Source organism: Lissotriton helveticus, chromosome 8 (assembly GCF_964261635.1).
Source record: "Lissotriton helveticus chromosome 8, aLisHel1.1, whole genome shotgun sequence".
Lineage (NCBI taxonomy): Eukaryota > Metazoa > Chordata > Amphibia > Caudata > Salamandridae > Lissotriton > Lissotriton helveticus.
In genome coordinates, this window is record NC_136069.1 from 957,609,773 (window position 1) to 957,622,888 (window position 13,116).

At 44.9% G+C, this 13,116-nt stretch overlaps 1 protein-coding gene and 1 pseudogene across 1 annotated transcript in view; one reads left to right on the forward strand and one right to left on the reverse strand.

Annotated features, from left to right (window-relative positions):
• The window catches only part of ZBTB11 (zinc finger and BTB domain containing 11), a 1,715,870-nt gene that overhangs the window by 78,650 nt on the left and 1,624,104 nt on the right, over window positions 1-13,116 (forward strand). The gene's annotated exons all lie outside the window — the stretch shown is intronic.
• Window positions 6,604-13,116, reverse strand: part of LOC144773180 (uncharacterized) — a 37,094-nt pseudogene continuing 30,581 nt past the window's right edge.

Here is a 13,116-nt window from a genome sequence, read left to right on the forward strand (position 1 = left end):
TTTAAAAAGATCCTGCCCCTTTTTTGGTCTCTTCTTTGTTCTCCTCAGACAGTGTTATCTCTGGGAATTGCAGGGCCCTCACCCACTGAAACAAGCATTTGCAGTGCAAAAACTCTCGTTTGCATATGCAATCCACATGTCAATACATGCTATTATGGCATACTTTGATTCTTTCTGAACCAGAGTCTTGTCTGGTGGTTACACATCTTGTTGTCATTGTCTCTCTCACTTGCAATCTTTGATTTTTAGGTCGAGCTAGAACAGTGCATGCGATATTGCTCGACTTATAATAAAGGGGCTTTTCAAAGTGCGACCCACTGACCTAAAGCTTGCGTTCATGTGCGCTTGAACGCGCGCAGACACCATCTGCCTTAAACAACCTGCCCATTTGATGCTCCTCCCATGTCTTCAACGGCAAAAGCCTCTTCCAGCTACAGTAATGAGCCACTGGGTCGAACTCCAACTTGCCCCCCTTCCCTCCTCCCCCACCACACAGCGCGTCTCGCACTATTGCAGGCTGTCTCTCTTCTTTACACTCTGATGTGTTTCTGACAGCCTGCTCTTGCACTGTCAGTGAGATGTAACTGGGGCTGTCTGCCTACATGACTGTCACTCCCCCCCCCCACCCCCCCGCCCCCCACCTTTAGCCCGCTGCCAGCCCCAGAAGTCCAGCCGAGCGCCTGCTTATTCACTTCAAGAATGGGCCATTTGAGCTGTACTGATCAGAGGTGCCGGGCCCCCTCCCTCCACCACATACAGACCGTTTAGCGGCCTACACAGCGCTTCCTACCACCATTTTATTGTGAATTACCCTTAAAAGAACGACTTTCAATCGGTCAATTAAATTACACTTTATAATTAACCTCCCAAGGATGAAACGCAGATTTGTCTTGTCAGTGATGGCAGTAAGCGCTTGACTCGCTACCTGGAAGCCTTGCTACAAAATTCGCTTTATAGAGGGTTGTAAGGCCTAGTTGAACAATCTATCTGCGTTCCTTTTGTGTGGGGGATCTGCCAAACTTGTCCACAAAAAGCTGGGTTAGAGTGTCAACTTGACCCGCGTCCTCTTCAGAGCGCCTGGATTGAGCGAGGCTGTCCGCAAGGCGCAAGAGCGAAGCTGGCTTCGGTTTCGGGGGTAATTTCTCAATAGCACACCCGCCTCCCGTCATCCTGAAATCACATGCGGTATTAGCTGGCACCGCAGGGTCTCTCGGATCTCATTCCAAGCTCGTACTCTAGCCCCACTAGTCCAATCACTTGACGGTCCCGTCTCTCCTCCTACCCTCAAGCCCACTTTCCTTTCTTCTGTTCACATACTTTGCTTGTTCTCTCTTGTGCCCAGTCCCTGTGCCCCACACTTTGCTGCCACTTACCCCTATGTTCTTCGCTCTTTGTGCCTACTTGTTTATTCCGCACTCTGTCCTAACAGTTATCGTTATGTTTTTCACTTTCTGCCTATCATCTGCCCCGTACTTTGTCCTAACATTTATTATAATAAAAGTGCTCGTGATTAACTAGAGATCTTAACAGAACGCAGCGCAAGGACATTTCTAATAAACGTGTTTACTAGATGCAGAATGGATTACGGTTGCCTGACGGCGCTTTGTTAAAAGACTCCGACCGACCCTTGCCCCCACCACGTCTTCAACAAGGCCGACGCTGTCATCGCACCCCACCTGCGGGACATCATCAACACCTCCTTCGAAACAGCCACCTTCCCTGAGAGCTGGAAGCACGCCGAACTCAGCGCTCTACTAAAGAAACCAACAGCGGACCCCACCGAACTCAAGAATTACCGCCCCATCTCGCTCCTCCCGTTCCCAGCCAAAGTCATCGAGAAGACCGTCAACAAGCAGCTGGCCGCATTCCTCGAGACGAATGGATCCCTCGACCCCTCACAGTCTGGCTTCCGAGCCAACCACAGCACCGAGACCGCCCTCATCGCTGCCACCGATGACATCCGAGCCCTGCTGGACAACGGTGAAACAGCGGCCCTCATCCTCCTAGACCTCTCCGCGGCGTTCGACACTGTTTGCCACCGCACCCTAGTGCAGCGCCTCAGGAACGTCGGAATCCGAGAGAAAGCACTGGAGTGGATCATCTCCTTCCTCGCTGGAAGGACACAGAGAGTCCGCCTACCACCGTTCAGATCTGCAGCCACGGAAGTCATCTGCGGCGTTCCTCAGGGCTCCTCGCTCAGCCCCACCCTCTTCAACGTCTACATGAGCCCCCTGGCGGCCATCGCACGCCAGCACAACCTCAACATCATCTCCTACGCCGACGACACCCAGCTGATCCTCTCCCTGACCAACGACCCCGCAGCCGCCAGAACCAACCTCCACGAAGGGATGAAAGACGTAGCCGAGTGGATGACGACCAGCCGCCTGAAACTGAACTCAGACAAGACGGAAGTCCTCATCCTGGGCTCCTCGCCCTCCGCCTGGGATGACTCCTGGTGGCCCCCCGCCCTGGGCACCGCACCCAAACTGACAGACCACGCACGCAACCTGGGCTTCATCCTGGACTCCTCCCTCTCCATGACCAGACAAGTCAACGCCGTCTCCGCGTCCTGTTTCAACATCCTGCGCATGCTACAGAAGATCATCAGGTGGATCCCCACCGAGACCAGGAAGACGGTCACCCAGGCCCTCGTCACCAGCCGACTAGACTACGGCAACGCCCTCTACGCCGGAACCACCGCCAAGCTCCAGAAGAGACTCCAGCGGATCCAGAACGCCTCAGCCAGACTCATCCTCGACATCCCCCGACGCAGCCACATCTCCGGACACCTGAGAGACCTGCACTGGCTCCCCGTCAACAAGAGAATCACCTTCCGTCTCCTCACCCACGCACACAAAGCCATACACAACCAAGGCCCGAGCTACCTCAACAACCGCCTCAACTTCTACGCTCCCAAACGCCACCTCCGATCGACCAACCACGCCCTCGCCGCCGTCCCCCGCATCCGAAGAGCGACAACAGGAGAAGGGTCCTTCTCCTACCTGGCCGCCAAGACCTGGAACACCCTCCCTACCGACCTCCGCCTGACCCAAGACCACCTCTCCTTCAGGAAGAAGCTCAAGACCTGGCTGTTCGAGCAGTAGCGGCACCCAACCCCCCCCCCCCCCAAGCGCCTTGAGACCCTCCGGGTGAGTAGTGCGCTCTATAAATGCCTTGATTGATTGATTGATTGATTCTCAGTGTAAACAAATTCTGGCGCGAGAGCAAAGTAAAACCATAAAGAAACTTCCTTGCTCGTTGTTCCATGTTGTTAGGATATCGGGTTTCTAGTATGGAGCTTGTTATCCAGTGTGTCAGTACAATTACTATATCCGGCGAGCTAGTCCAGCTGGTACAATAAAAAAAAAACACATGACAACTCCCAGAATGTATAAAGTTGTCAGTCAAAAACCTAGGTCGTAAAAAGATGTACTAACAAAACAGAGCAAAGAGGCCCTCTGACATAGTTTGAGTTTTTCGGTGGCATATTGTTACTCTTTTGAACACCTTACTTCCTTTACTGCAAGAGTTCAGTAACAATCAGATTTGCCCTGTGGACTAATTGGTTTTTATATTATAACTGAAAACAATTTGAACATTTTTAAGGTTTAGCAGAGTTCATTGCTGATTTGGCATTGAATTGGGGCGACGTATTGTTAGGCTAGTCACAGCAGCACTACACTCTTCTTCTGTCCCCCTGCTCGGTCTTCTTCACAGTGGCGTTGCCAATGTATTATAGGCTTTCTACGCTTTTGTTGCCACAACAGTGCGTATTCTGTTCCCTTTGCCACGCACTTTCCTTGCCACTTAGCCTCAAACTTTAATCACCGTCCCTGCCTCTCTACCTAGCACTTTCTCATGCCACTTATCCTCATGTTTTTAGGCTCGCCCTACCTGTCCCTTTGTCCTGCACTTTTTGCTGCCACCCAGCCTTATATTCTGGACAGCCCATGCCCTTCCCTCTGCCTTCACTCTATCCTGCCACCTATCATCATATTATTGCCTCCCCATGGCTTTCCTTTTATCACGCACTTTGTTCTGCCATCTATCCTCATGCTTTTTGCTCTAAGTACCTGTCCCTTCTTTCGCACCGTATGCCTTCCATTCTGTCCTGCCGCCTATGCTCGTGTTCTTTATTAGCTGTACTTTTCCTTCTGCCACGCACTACAAACTCTTTCACTTGCCACTCAGCCTCATACTCCTTATTCACTGTCCCTGTCTCTCTAGCTCGCACTTTCTCCTGCTACTTATCCTCATGTTTTTTAGCTCGCCCTATCTGTCCCTTTGTCCTGCACTATTTGCTGCCACCTAGCCTTATATTCTGGACAGCCCATGCCCTTCCCTCTGCCTTCACTCTATCCTGCCACCTATCCTCATACTATTGCCTCCCCATGGCTTTCTTATTATCACGCAATGTGTACTGCCATCTATCCTCATGTTTTTGGCTCTACGTGCCTGTCCCTTTTTTACACTGTTCGCTTCACATTCTGTCCTGCCGCCTATGCCTGTTTTCTTTATTAGCTGTACTTTTCCCTCTGCCACACACTCTATCCTGATACCTTTCCTTATGTTCTCACTAATGTCTTTCCTTTTGTGTCGGCGTGCACATATGGAAACGCTCTGCCTCTAGTTCCCATATAACAAACTCATGCCATGCAACGCTGTTTACTGTCTGCGAGAAACATTCCTTTTCTAATCTATCACACCATCTATTGTGAGTTCTAAATTGGCCGCTAAAACACGCTTGTTTTGGTTTCGATACCCCAAGCTGCGCATTTACCCCTCCCCTTAAAGCTTCAATGACAATTACAAACAGCCAGACTAAAAGGCGCATTTAGCGCATCTAGTAGTTACATTTCCAGTTTGACAATATCACAACACTTGTGGAACGTTGAACATCAGTGCCACAAATATTCAACAAATAATATTACAATGCATTCTATTATAGTCACAAAGTTACAATTACAATTTTGTCAGTCGCCATTACCCGACACAGCAGCACAAGCCTTATGCTAATACGCTAATGTATGTTATTTTGCCTTTAAATACTGGTTATTTCTTCAACCCTTTGCACAAGGTAAACACCTGTTTTAAGCACTTTTAACACTAATTTCCAGGAACATTTATAACACATACTACTCAAATTATAGTTCGCCTGATGCTTCTAGCCTGGCTTCACCCTCCCCTCCTCCAGCCTAGCCGTCCCTGTCTTTTTACCCTGCAATTTGCCCTGCCACTTATCCTTATGTTTTTGACTCAATCTGCCTGTTCTGTGCCATGCACTCTGTCCTGCCACCTAACCTCATGTTGTTCCCTCACTGTTCCTGGCACTCTGCCCTGCACTCTGCCCTGCACTCTATCTTGCCACCTATCCTTATGTTATTATCTTAACGTGCCTTTTACTTTGCCCCTCACGCTGTCCTCCTAGCTATACGTACATTTTAACTTCACCTTAATTTACAGTCTAGAACACACTCTGTCCTGACACTATTCCTCATGTTTTTAGCTCGCTATACCTATCTCTCTACCCCGGAATAAGTCCTGCCACCTAATATTAGGTTCTTCACTCGCCGTGCTTTTCATCTGCCCCACACTCTGTCGTAACAGTTGTTCTTACTTTTTTTCCCAATTAGCGTCACTGTGTCCTGCACTCTCTCCTACCACTTTTCCTCATGCTTTTCACTCTCGGTGGCTGTTACTCTGCTTTGTCCTCTATCCTCACGGTTACACTTATTTTCTACACTCACAATGCTTGTCCCTCTGCCTTGCACTCTGTCCTGCTACCTTCTTAAAGAGGCTGGGGACCTACAAAACGGCTCTGCACATGCCGCACTTGTTCGCAACTTACAACTGAGTCACCGTGAAATCATACTGAGCCTTAGGCTTCACGCTTAGGGGGCGCACTGGGACGCCAACACTTCATGAGCTCACTTAAAACATTAACCAGAGAGCTCCCGCAAAGGCACCCTTTCTGTAAATGTTGTGTATCGCAAAAAACAGTGTGTGTACTGGTGGCCTTCAGTCCATTCCCTCAATGTCTACAACGCGAGTAAAGAGAGGGGGTTAATAAAGTGCTCTTGAGTAACCAAAAATGTAAACAGGACGCATCGCAAAAACAACTTGCCTATAAATATAATCTAGGGTTGCTACCTTGCTTGCGCCTTACTTCTATGCTGTTAGGACATCATGTTTCTACTATGGGCTTGTTATCCGGTGTGTCTGTTCTATTACTTTATCTGACATGCTAGTCCAGCTGGTTCAATAAAAAACAAGCATTCGCAATGCAATAGGTCTCTCATTTGCGAGAGTTGGAGCTATTAGCATTGTAAATGACAATGCCTTTTATTAATTTGTTTTGAAAACCTGCAAGCGGTGCATAAACACCCACTTTGTACGTTTAGTCCTTGCTTACGAGAAGCAAGGCTGTCAGTAAAAGAAACTGCCAGCTTTGCTTCTCATAAGCAAGGACTATAAGTACAAATTGCTTGTTGACGTACAGCTTGCAGGTTTTCAAATGCATAAATAAAAGGCATTGTCATTTACAATGCCAATAGTTCATACTCTCTCGCAAATGCGAGACCTATTGCATTGCAAATGCTTGTTCTAAAAGGGGTTTCCTCCTCTGACCGTTACCCCACCTTGTAATGTTTGGTGTTGTACACTTGGCTGCGCTGCCTGTTGCGGTCAAAACTGCATTTGGGGCATGTGTTGTTGCACCTGTTGGGGCTGGAACTGTTGTTGAGGCTGCATTTGGGGCTGTGGAAGATGTATCACTTGGGGGCTCATGGCAGGCTGTGCGACAGTGAGACGAAGTGGTACCATTTGTTGGCCATATATTGCCCCTGCCTGTTCATTATTCGTTTTGGTTCTACATTCTCTAGTGAAATGTCCTGGTATCTTACAGTAGTGGCATGGTTGCCTGCCCCTGAATGTGTTGTGCCTATTTCCCCCAAACCTTGCTTGCCCTCCTTACCCGTTCCTACCTATTATTAAATCCGGGGGCATATTGTTGGGGTTGCGAAGTGGTGTTTACAGGTGGCACTCGCAAAGACACTGCGGCCATCTGAGTAGCCGCAGTGGCAGTTCTTCCCTCTGTCCACTTTGCTAGTTTCTGTCGTACTATTTTAGCTGCTGCTTTCTCAATTTTATCCTTCTCGCTCTTTTCCTTGCCCTGTCTCCTTTTACAATATTGTATTATGTGAGCCTGTATCTTAGTCCATGGTTTGGCTACTATGTTGTCTAGTTTGTCCTGCACTTCAGCTGGTAATCCTTCTTCACTATTTTATAGAACAGTATTGCATTTTGTCCAGTCACATCCCATCTCTCCCCTACCTCTTGTGTCCATTTCTCTTTCATTCTTCTTAGGAATTGTGCTGGGTCTTCATCTGGTTGCATTGTCTGTGTCATGAGAGATTAAATGTCTGGCCTGTCTGGGTACATCCATCTTAGTTGTGTCCAAACAACTCCCCTTACCTTGTTGAAGTGTGCCCCATCACATTTTGAATTAGTCAATGTCACATCCTTTACTCCTACTTTTATGAACAGTGTGTCTGTTTCATCTCCTGTAAGGGACCTTAATAAACTTTTGATTTCGCCAATTGCAAGGGGTGTCCCGGCTGTGTGTTTTTCAAAAGCAGCTATCCACTTCCCCGCCCCTTAGGCAAGTGGTGGCAGCCCTTTTTAAAGATTTTCTTTATACATCTAGGGCCACGATATGTTTTGGGGTGTCCCTGAACCTTTAAATATTAAGGACAGTTGTGACAGGACCGTGTCCCTATGTCCAGTAGGGTGACATGAGTCATACAGTCTGGCATATCTTTGCTATATCCGTAGAGTGTCCTTCATATAAGGATAATCCCACTCGGGATCCCCTATACAGTGAAGGATGCACATCTCCGCATTTGCCATGTCTTGTGGTTCAAAAGAACCATCTCGTGGCCATGGTGTCATTTGTGGTGCTAGTCCTTCTGTCCAACCTACTGTAGTGTAGTTCCTATTTCCCTTATAGGTTCTGCGCATTGGAATAACATACACAATAGGCTTGGCATAGGACTGAGGTCAGTATGACCCTAGTATGTATATTAAATTTAATTACTGTGTACCAGCTAGCTCAGAGGCCACTAGAAACTTCTTGAAGACAAGAAGGGAATAGCTTCTGGCAACCACATAACATAAAACCCTGATCCCTCAGGTTCGTGGAAACAATATACTACTTTTCATTCAGTCACTCATCTCAGAGAAGTACTTAGAAGAAACAGTCGGGTGTGTTTACAATAAAATTTATTGCACAGTTGTTATTCTAGTACTGGTTATATGTGCTGCGACAACTGTTGGACAGTAGCAGAGAATTATGGCCAGCAGTGCAGTTAAATAAAAAGGCATTGTTCTACCATTTTGCAATAGTAATGAACACATACATGAAATACAGACTGCATTAAGTTAAAGCCTATACCCCTATGATGCCTAACTAGATGTACCTAAATGTACCTAGCATGTGTGTAGGTCTTTAGAGAGCCAAGAATCCCCCTAGGATTTAGTCTAACCCCATTACCTTAGTGGGACTTCATCCTGATCTCGAGCTGGACACCCACAGATGGGTGATGGACCTCTGCCAGCTGGAGCTGCGGCATGATGCAGGTTGCAGTGTCTCAGGCAGAGTGTCGCCATGGAAGTCTCGGTCTCCTCTGCCTTGCTTGGGCAAAGGGAGGTATACTTATACCCTATAGGTGCCTTGGATTGACGCAAAGTTGGTCGGAGGAAGATGAGTTCTTGGAGAAAGGGTCTGTTTCCAAGAATTTGTGTTCTTGGAGAAAGGGCCTGTTTCCAAGAATTTGTTGTGACGTAGGTTAGTCACTGTTGGACATGGAGATTACGTATTCAGGATGGACCGTCTCTGTACACAGAGCACACTGATCAGATAAGGGACAGCCTCTTCTCGTTGCTCGTTATTGTGAAGGGAAGGCTAATCTAGGTCAAAGGGCCTGCCTGTGTGAAAGGGTCTGCCTGTCTCTGTGACATGAAGGATTTGTACCTATGTTAGGGCCTCAATTTCGTTTATAACACCCACTCCAATCTATGGACAATCGTGAATAACCCATTAAAAGCAAACTACGTGACTAAAATGGGCATTTGCATGTAATTGGCAGGTAGTTGCATGAGAGTGGTTTATGAGCTGAAAAAATAGAAGCTGTTAAAATATGTAAAATTACTATAAACTCTGTGGAGACAGGAAAAATCTATAGTGTCATTAAAAAAATATATATAAACTCTTTAGAGTCAGTAGTTACTTATAAACATTTCTGTTTATAAAATAAAACTCTCATATGCTTTTCCTGAAGACCATGCTTTCTTTATATAAAAAAAAAAAAGAAAGAAAAAGTCAATTTAGAGGGAAAGCTTCCAAGCACTCGGTGAAAGTTGAAACAATAAGAGGAAAAATGTGTTTCAGGACATGTTTTGCATAAATAAGAGATAAAAAGTGCTGGCTGGCAGTCACAACATTCTCGTTGCTAACTGCTGCAGTGAACAGACCTTTTTAATACCTCGCATAATCGTTGTGGGAGCACAGAAAGAATAGTGCTGCCAGTCGCTGGTTCTGAGGCAGCCGGTGCTGTAATCCATACCTTGGTGCTGCTTAAAGGAAGCAAAAGGCACCCACGATTTGCAAGGAATGCTTTGGTTTGATGGGAATACGCTTGGGACACAACCAAGCATGGGACTTCAGCAGACCCAGCTGTTAAATGCCACTGGCGTTTTCCTTTGGAAGTGTCAGACAGATAATGACCACGCATTCTTCATTGCAAAAAACAGGCATCCGAGAACAGGTACGTTGCAGTCTTTTCAGACTGGTCTTTTAAATATTAGAAACCATGAGAAGCATAGTTCCTGTTCGAGGTATTCAAAAAGAAAAGACGGGAGTCTGTATTTAAGAGTGCTATTTTTCATAAAAGAAAAATATTTCTTTAGCTGATGTAAAATGAAAAATAAAAGTGCTGCACAAGCATGGTTTTCAGATTGCCTTAAGCATTGAACTTTACGAAGGAAACTTTCGTTTCACTACTGTCAGTGTTGGTTTTTAATAAAAAAAGGCACAGCTTCCCTACACTGTAGGATTTTACTACCTCTGGGCGTTATCTGTATATAACGTAGGTCTGGCCTACGTATACTGAGTCCCTTGGTGACGTTCAGGAATCATTTCTGTGACGGGTATTATGGTAATGTGTTGTCTGCAGCAGCTCGTGACATCAGTCAGTGATGTCATATAGAGTGTTGGTCATGTTAGTTCTGAGGAGTTCAGTTATTGCTTATGTGCCTGAGCTGTGCCAGCTGGGGGGCGGCTCTCTGTATCCTGGAATAAACTCCTTCAACCTTACACCTTCACTGCGTCTGATGAACATCTTTTCAATGGCGACAGAAGATGGGATGCTTTCCTGCTCATTCTAGATATTACAAGGACTTTGTGGTCTGAAGTTCTACATTATCGTGAGCCTAACGTTTTTTTTTTATCTGCAACCAAACGTAAGTAAATTGATTTATTTACTAATCCCAGGCACCTACTTCATATTTTTTTTTTACTGACAGAGATCCGTACCCGTTCATGTCCATTCATGAACTTTTACTAAAACTGAACCACTGCTACATTCTACATCCCGGTATTGAGTTTCATCATTTTTTAATTACAAAGAATATATTTTGACTCTACTGCGGTATTTGTATTGAAACCTACATCCAGCGGCATGAAAATATCCATTTATCGGCAAAATTAATGCTCTGGCGCATTTAAACACAACGGACTCGCACGTGCACCCCTCGTGCTTGACAACCACATAATTACTCGCGCTGAATCATCTCTCGCGCTGGTTGCCTGGACAACGCACTAGCTTGCATAAGAGTCTTTGTCATTGGAGTCTTTGTCATTGTGCTGCGCACTGGGATAGGAATTCTTCCCTCGAGCAGATCGCCGATTTTACTGAAGTTAGAAAGCCTCCAGTACTAACCTTGGTGATTCTTTTAATACTGCGCTGACACGCACAGCAACTCCAAGTGTTTGTCAGGTGTTTCTTCATGTGGCAGCGCTGACTTTCACAGCTCATTTCTTACGTACTCTTAACCCTCGTGCTGCTTGATATCGTCACCTCGCTGTTTTTCCTTGGTCTATTTCTGCATAGAAAAGTTAGGATCTGTTATCCTACACTGCCATCTGGTGACAGAAATTGGAATTAAGCCTGAGTACATTATTTCTGTGATACACACACAATTTTTAAAGTGTATTACTTCTGTGATACACACACAATTTTTACTGTGTATTACTTCTGTGATACACACACAATTTTTACATTCATCTCATCCTGTACTATTTTTCAGAATTTGTGCTCTGTTTTTCTTCTTTCTTTTATCTATTTTATCTTTTTTTTAACCATTTTTCATTCTACAGGTGTTTAGTTAACATGCAGAGTGTTATTCCACCAGCACCTTTTCTACAAGAACTAGGTGAACCACCCCTGGAGTGGAAATTATGGTTTAGGTCCTTCAATGCATACTTAGGGGCTATTGATGGTTTAAGATATAGACCCGAGAGGAGGAAAAATCTTATGTACTATCATCTGGGTGTAGAGGGACGAAATGATTTTGACCATCTACCTCCATATGATCCACCTGAAGGCGAAGATCCAGATGAGTTTGAACAAGCTGTCGCACAATTAGATAAGTGCTTTACAAAAACTAAGAACTGGGTAGTCCATAGGTACAAGTTCTTTACTAGAATGCAGAAATCTGATGAAAGTATAGACAGTTTTATCACAGCTTTAAAAGTTCTAGCTTCGAAATGTGAATTCGAAAATTTTACATCTCAACTTATAAGAGATCAACTTGTTGCACGATGTTATTGTAAGAAAATACAACAGAGGCTACTTACATGTAAAGATCCCACATTAGATGCAGTTGACATTGCTAAAAGCATCGAAACCTCAATGGATGATGTCAAGCAATTGGAAACTGCATTATCTAATTCTACTATTTCTGGCGCAGTTTCCTCCAAGCAACCAGTTTCAAATACAAAACTTCCTACTCCCTTAAATGATAACACCACTCGTGGTTATGTTAGAAGACCATATATGTTTAGGGGTGGAAGAAACTTCGCACAAAATAGACAACAATTCAATTCGAGAATGTTTTGCTATAGGTGTGGTTCATCTCAACATGTTTCTTCTTTCAAAAACTGTCTAGCCTTAAATCAGCAATGTGGCCAATGTGGCAAAATGGGTCATTTTGCAAAAATATGTATGAGTAGTAGAAGAAAAAATGTGAGATGTGTTCTCAATGAAAATGACAAATTTTATGATGATGATCAAGATGTTACTAATCAGGAGTATGTTGTTGTAGTCAAACACTGTACCAACAAGGATAATACATTGCATGTTTCTGATCCTGAAGTTGATGTTCTTATTGAAACTAGTCATATCCAGCTTCTTGTTGATACTGGGGCACGCATCACTATTGTTTCTCAAGAAAAGTTTTTTAAGCTTTGGAAAGATAAAAGTCTCTTACCTCCAGATGTTCAAAGTGTAGCTTTTGAAGGCAGCAGAATTGAATTGTTGGTTTATTTCTGGGCCAACATCACTGTCTTAGGAGTAACCATCAAAGGCAAGATATATGTAGCCAAAAAGGGAATAAATGTCCTTGGTCTGCTGCATCAAGCTGAATTTGGCTTGACCATCAAACCCGGTCAAGCTAATCCAGTTGTTATTGACCAAGATAAAAATCGGAATTCTATTTTTTCTATGAAGAACATCAACTCACTGTCCAATTCTCATATGTCCAATATTTGGGAACACAAGTTTAGGAAAATGTTTGAGGATCGCCTGGGTAAGATCACTAATTTTCAACATTTTATTAAAGTAAAAGAAACTGCCAGCCCTGTAAAACATAAATTACAAAATGTTCCACTAAGCATTAGGAATGATATTTCGAAACATTTGCAAACATTGTGTGATCAAGGGATTATTGAAAAAGTTGAGTCCACTCACTGGCTTTCTCCCATTGTTCTAGCCAAAAAGAAGTCTGGGGATTTGAGGATGTGTGTGGATTTGAGGAGTCTCAACGAAGCCATCTGGTTTG